At 47.0% G+C, this 7,127-nt stretch overlaps 1 long non-coding RNA gene across 1 annotated transcript; it reads left to right on the top strand.

Annotated features, from left to right (window-relative positions):
- The first annotated feature begins 2,015 nt into the window (after window positions 1–2,015).
- Window positions 2,016–6,614, top strand: LOC143663707 (uncharacterized). The gene is made up of 2 exons (XR_013166127.1): window positions 2,016–2,289; window positions 2,927–6,614. It is a non-coding gene; the product is annotated as an uncharacterized LOC143663707 (long non-coding RNA).
- Window positions 6,615–7,127: the final 513 nt, after the last annotated feature.

Here is a 7,127-nt window from a genome sequence, read left to right as displayed (position 1 = left end):
CTGAAATGGCATATGTGTATGGCTGGAGGTGTGAGTGTGTGAGTGTGTGTGTGTGTGTGTGTGTGTGTGGTCCATTTGTGTGGAGTCCATGTTACCATAGTTTGGAGAAATGTCAGATTCTTAGAGGGGAGATTTTAATTAGTTTAGAGTTGCCTCCAAAAAGTACTAAAATTAAATATGAATCCATAATGCATGTCATGATAGCTAATGGCATGCAAGTGGGACTGGGCTGGGAAGATAGAAGCCGGGACATGGGCAGTCTCAGTAATTGGGAAAAATGTCCCCTGGCCTGCAGCCACAAGCCCGAGCTGGGAAAGGGCAGGAGCAGGGGTTCACGGGCAGGGTCTGGAAAGGGGTAGTCAATACCCCACTAGTGGGAGAAGAAGCAAGTTCCGGGACAACTCAGCAGGCCAGTGCTATAGCCACTGGCATGGGAAACCACATGCTTGTGGGGAGAGAGCACACCTCAGGAGAAAGCTTGAGGTGCTGAGGCTCCCAAGAAGCCAGCTCTGTTGCCTTGACCAGCTTCTTTCGGGCTGATGTGGTGTGCCTTGAGGCACAGGGTTTTGAAAAGGAGGGCAGCAATAGCCCAGGGGGAGCAGAAAGCTGCTTTGCAGATCCACAGATATGTGTTAGTCTTGTCTCTCTCAATAGCCAGCTGTGTGACTTTGGACAAGTTCCCCAAGCTGTGCCTCTCCTTGATCAGCAATATAAACTCTACTCTTTCACTCTCTTGGAGTTGTCTGAGAGTCAGATGACTTGTAAATCTGTTTAGAGCTGTACAGACTTCATTCTTAATAAGAACAAATAAGAGAAAGCATCTACTGAGGACTTCTTATGCACCAGGCAGCTTATCACAGTCGATCCTTTCTACAGTTCTGGGGAAACCGAGGCACAGGAAGTATGACAGTTGGGAAGTGGTAGAGCCAGGATCCAAACCCAGCAAGTCTGATTCGAGAACTTATCCTCTTAACAGCTGTGCTGCAGTCAGGATAAAGTGCTCTGGCATGAAGGGGATGCCATTCATGGTCATACAGGACAACAGACATGCTGGAACCGTTCCAGGAAAACCAGGACTTGTGGTCACCAGCTGTACCATGTGTAGGAGGTCCATGGACCAGAGTCATTTGACCTAACTGTGGCATGTGTCCTCAGGCCAGTCACTTCACCTTTCCAGACTTATACAAGGTTTTATAAGGTTTTATAATATATAAGGTTTTATATATTCTGTTTTATACCACATTTCTTTTGCTAGTCTAGGTATCTTCCGGGTGCCTTTCAACTTCAAAACACTAGATTGCATGAGGTTGTCAGTATAGCATTCGGGAAAATGGGCGGGCTGGAGTCAGGCCTGAGATACGAGATCCTGGCCCATCCGCTGGACTTTCACTGAGCCTCAGTTTTCTCATCTGTAAAGTGGGAAGAGTAAGAGTTCCTGCTTCACAGCGTCTCTGTGACGATTAAATGAGATGCTGATGATACTAGCTGGCACACACCAAGCTCTGTGTATCATACACTGTCCTAAAGCACTTTAAACATATTAGGTCAGTGCATCCTCGCCAGCTAAAAGCAGCCAACACGTGGTGCTTATGATATGCCAGGCACAGTTCTATTCCACAGTTCTGTGGGGCAGGCACTTGTTTAATCCCCATTTTAGAGATGGAGAAAATTAGGAATTTTCCCATGGTCAGGAGGTAAGATTTGAAACCAGGCAGCAGGTGCCAGGGTCTGGGCCAGTAACTACCAGCCTCAGCTGCCCTGTCCGATTCACATAACACCTAGAATAACACCCGCCTTGTATGAGCAAGCAGTAAGGGCTTTCGCTGTGCTTAAGGCGGGGGGGAGGGGGGGAAGTTACCTTCAGACACTCGCCTCTGGGAAAGGAAACAGTAAGACGGAGCATGGAAAGCTTCCAACACAGAGGAGGTTCTCAGAAAATGCAACATGAAAGAAAGAAAGGGGGGAGGCAGAGAGAGAGAGAACAAAGGGGAGGAGAGAGGAAGAGAAATGGAGGAAAAGAAAGAAGGAAGGAGGGAGGGAAGAAGGAAGCCATGGGTTTGCTCTGGATCCCAGTTTCCCAAGCAGGGAGGCTGGTGCTGTAACGGGCGTTCGCCCCAGCAGAGCTGCTCATCATGAGATTCACGAACTCTAAGGAAGATGGGGCAGCAGCGGTGGCAGCGAGTCCAGTGATCCCTGAAAAGCACAGCCCTTCTTTAGGGCCTGGACGATGGAACGCTTCTACCCCCACGGGGCTGGCCAAGCTCTCAGACATCTCCGAGGCCCGTTCAGGTAAGTGTGAGCTTGGGCAGCGGCCCCCGGGGAGTGGTACAGAGAGAGGAAAATGGGACAGGAAATGGCACCAAGGATTTTGAAATAGAAAAAGTGTAAAAGCCTTTCCTTTGTGTGGGGATGAGTGCCAGGAGGCCATTGCCTATTGAGTTTTCATCAAAGTAATTTATTGATCAATACAGCTAACATGGCTAGTTCAGCGATTTTGTAAAAAACAATCACGTGTGGGATATCAGGAGCACTTTGCTGGATTGCGGCGAGGGGGGCCTTCCAGGACCCTCTGTGTTTTATGGCCTTCTGGAAACTGATCCCTGGCAGTCACATCTCTGAGGCTTTATCTTCATGACACCAAAATATTTGGATGGAGAGAAAAGAGATCGAATAACCTTCCAGATGTTTTTATCTTCCCAGCAACAAATATTAAGATGTTTTTTTGCAAGGTCACAGCCATGAACCTAAAACACCATGAGGCCAGGAAGCTGGGGGGGGGGGGGGGGGGGGGGTACTGGAGAGCACCCTGGCTCACAGCTGGAAGGCCTGGAGGGGGAGGGGACTCTCTTTGCATTTATTAAGCACCTACTGTTGACAAAGCCCTGTGCTGAGCATTATGACACATCACATTTCTCCACATTTTCAGGTGAGAAAAAGGAGGCTGGGACTGGGTTCCCAGGGCCACAAATAAGGAAGAGTGAAAAAATGACTCCAATTTAGACGTGACTTCAAGACTTCCGATCCAACATTTACTAGTTTGAGTTTAAACGAGAGACTTGACCTCACCAAACCTCAGTTTCCCTATTTGCAAAGGGGGGATCATCAGCCTACCTCACTCACTGTTGGGAGGACGGAACAAGACGGCTATGGGCATGCACTTGGCAAAGGGAAGAGAATTCCACTTCTGCAGAGAATGGTTTATTTTCCTAGAGTTCCCCCAAAGCGTCCAGCCTGGACTGACACTAGTTTGGGTCATGACGGGGTTGAACCGCATGGCCTGGTGGTTCCCATCATCTGAGTGCTTGGATCAGAGCGTGCCTGCTTCCTCCAGCTGTGTGGACCACGTGCAGGCACAAACGCCTGCACACACTTCATGGGAGGCGCCAACGGAACCTTTGACACTTAACTCCCCACCTGCCCCAAGAATGCTTAGGCACCTGCGGACCTCCAAGGGTTCACTCACCAGATGCTGGGGATTTGCCAGGAAACAAATCTCCCTGGAAAAGAAGGCCCTGCTCCTAAGCAATGCAATGCTGGCTCCTGGTTGCCGTATCCAACACATGCTGGGGGCAGGCTTTGCTGAGGCCCCTCGCTGGGAGGGTGTCAGGACTCGCCAAGGGAAGCTCCACGGAAGGATAAAGAGGAGGGAGAAGGAGGCTGAGGCCTGAAGCCAACAGTCCACTGTGTGAGACCTGCCTGGGTCTCAGACCAGAGGTGGGGCCAGCTAGAGAGAGCACTAGGATGAAGCAAGAGCAGGGCTTTACAGAACTCCGACCCCCCTCCCCTTATACCATTCCCCAGACCCCTCGCTCACCAAGCTCCACCCACCTGGGCCTTCTTTCTGTTCTTTGACCCACACGTGCCATTCCGTCTGCTTGGAATGCTCTGCTCTGCATTTTTCACCAAGCAGGGTCACCCCATTCTCCAGGCTTCAGTCTAAATGCCACCTCTTCTGAGAAGCCCTCCCTGCTCTCACACCAAAGGACAGCCTCTCGACTGTTTTCATGTCTAGCATTTAGTGTAATTCCCAACTCTGGATTTCCTTGCTTGCTTACTCGTTTACTGTCAGTCACCCTAAAAAAGGAATCAAGGTCCCATGAAGAGGGAACCTTGTCTCTTAGGCCTATACTTAGCCCCTAGCACTCTGCCTGGAATTACTGCTGGGTCTCGACCATCATTTATTGAAGGAAAGGAGGGTCAAATAAGAACAAGAGGGATGAAGGCAGGGAGTGGAGGGAAGGGAAAAAGAAACCAGGCAAGATGAACTACAGATCAACTTTTGACAGCCAGAGAGGTATATCCACCTATAGAGTTTCTTCCTGGACAGATCTGCAGACATCACTTTATGTTTGCATGGAGTGAGGTCTTTCCTCGTGTATCCCTTTTGGATGATCTAGTTTCTCCAGGAAAACTTTATCCAGTAACTTACTGAGCCTTACCCTGTGCTGGTCAGGCACCGCCTTAAGCATTTTCCATATGGCTTCTGACCCAGTGACCTCCTTACCAAGAAGCCAGAGGTAAGAAGAGAGGCTAGAGGCAAGGGTGGGATCAGAGTGCAGTGATCCCAAGAGGTCGTCGAGGACATTTAACCCAGGGTCAAAATAGTGGGACAAAACATCCTATTCCCATCTTAGTATCGAGGGACTCGGAAGCCCAGGGAGACTTGGCCCAGATTCTACCAGGACTCAGAAATCTGGAAAAATAACTATTTAGAAAACAATTTAGATTTGCTCTAATTATTCAGAGGCATGGTGAAGTGACAGAAGGCCAGGCCTCAGGAGCCAGACCTCGAGGTTGGTCCTGACTCGGCCACCTTTTGCTGTGTGACCTTGGTGAGTTCTTCAATATCTCTGGGCCAAAATGTCCTCATTTGCAAAACATGGATAAAGGTACCATCCCACAGAGTCATTAGGAGGATTAAATGAATTGATACACGCAACTTTGTTCATAATTGCCAAAATCTGGAAGCAACCAAGAGGTATTTCAATGGGTGAATGAAAAACAAACCGTTGTGCATTCATACAACGGAATAAAAAATAAATAAAAGATAAAAAGAAATGAGCTCTCAACCCCCAAGAAGAGCTTATAAGCACATTGTTAAGTGAAGGAAGCCAGTCTGAAAAGTCTTCATACTGCCTGATTCCAACTATATGACAGTCTGGAAAAGGCAAGACTATTGAAAGAGTAAAAAGATAAGTGGTTGCCAGGGGAATTGGGCGGAGGAATAAACAGATGAAGCATGGGGCATTTAAGAAGCAGTGAAACTATTCTGCAATGATACTATAATGGTGGATACATGACATTACGCATTTGTCAAAAAAACCACAGAGTGATGCCCCGATGTATCCCAGAACAATTTGGGTAATGAGTAAAAAAGTATTTGCAAAGTTCCCTTGGGGGACTGGTGAGAAAGGAGGAAATATTCAATTTCCCCATTTGGAGAATTTCTGATATTTTTGCAAGTAGTGGGGACAACCAAATCAATACCTCGATCTTGGGGCTCACCTCTATGAAACTTATTCCTGCAAAAGATAGGCTAAGCCTACCTTTAATTATGCCCAACAAAAAAGAACCTCTTTTGTTGCTCAGATGTGGCCTCTCTCCCTCTCTAAGCCAACTCAGCAGGTGATCTCATTGCCCTCCCCCTCTACGTGGGACATGACTCCCAGGGATGTAAACCTCTCTGGCAATATGGGACAGAAATCCTGGGATGAGCTGGGACCCAGCATCAAGGGATTGAGAAAACCTTCTTGAACAAAAGGGGGAAGTGAGAAATGAGACAAAATAAAGTTTCAGTGGCTGAGAGATTTCAAACAGAGTTGAGAAGTTATCCTGGAGGTTATTCTTATGCATTATATAGATATCCTTTTTTTTAGTTTATGGTGTACTGGAGTGGCTGGATGGAAGTACCTTCCTTGATTCTTGAAGACAATTGTATAATTTACAAAGTGATGGTGTGATTGTGAAAACCTTGTGTCTGATGCTCCTTTTATCGAGGGTATGGACAGATGAGTAAAAAAAATATGGATAAATAAATAAATGATAGGAGGGACAAACGGTAAAATAAATTGGGTAGATGGAAATACTAGCGGTCAAAATGAGAGGGAGAGGTAAAGGGCATGGTATGTATGAGTTTCTTTTTTCTTTTTATTTCTTTTTCTGGAGTGATATAAATGTTCTAAAAATGATCATGGTGATGAATACACAATTATGTGATGATATTGTGAGCTACTGATTGTACACCAGGTATGGAAAGTATATGTGTGAACATTTGTCAATGAAAATATTAAGAAACAAACAACCCACAGAACTGTACAACATATAGAGAGAACCCTAATGTAAACTATGGGCTTCTGTTTATAATAATGTAGTGACATTGGCTCATGATTTGTAAAACATGTACCACACTAAGGCAAGACGTTTGTAATAGGAGAGACCATATGGAAGAGAGCATGTATATGGGAACTCTGTAAGATCTGCCCAAACGTTCCTGTAAAACTTCAGCCTGTTCAAAAAAAATAGTCTATTAACTAAAAACAAAAAACAAAAAACTACTAGAACACTAGCTGGCATAGCAAGTGCCCAATAAATACTGGCTATAATTTTTCTCCTGATTTTAGAGAAGTTTTTATCTTGTCTATTTGTTTATTTTAACACTAGCCTATCTCCACGGTTGGGGCAATGAGGAAAAATAGTAGTGTCCACTTTAGGTGGGAAAGAAAGGAGACTTATCTGTCTGGGGGCCATGTGATAAAGTGGCCGCCAGCACTGGGAGCAGCCAGTAGGACCCTGGAAAAGACCTGCCTGGCTCTTCACGTCTCTAACCCTGCAGAGTTCGCCCTGATATGGGTGGGGTTTTGCAGCAGGAAGGGGGCCTGTGCTTCACCCCTGGACTGCGGTAGAAATCAGTTCAAACTGGGACAGAGCCAGGTCACATCTGTGGTCCTCGCTTGCCTTCTTTTTGGTTCCACGCACCTGGGAGGTGGAGATACCAGGTCTGCTGAGCCATGAGTGGGGATGACCTACGGGGGCTGGAAAGAACGAGGGGCTCAGGCAGACGTGCATGAAAGCTGGGCCTCCAATCTGACCACTGGGGCCACTGTCATCTCCAGGGGTTCGAGACCTTC

This window comes from Tamandua tetradactyla, chromosome 2, assembly GCF_023851605.1.
Source record: "Tamandua tetradactyla isolate mTamTet1 chromosome 2, mTamTet1.pri, whole genome shotgun sequence".
NCBI lineage: Eukaryota > Metazoa > Chordata > Mammalia > Pilosa > Myrmecophagidae > Tamandua > Tamandua tetradactyla.
The sequence above is the reverse complement of the archived record's forward strand: the minus strand, read 5'-3'. Positions and strand labels throughout refer to the sequence as shown.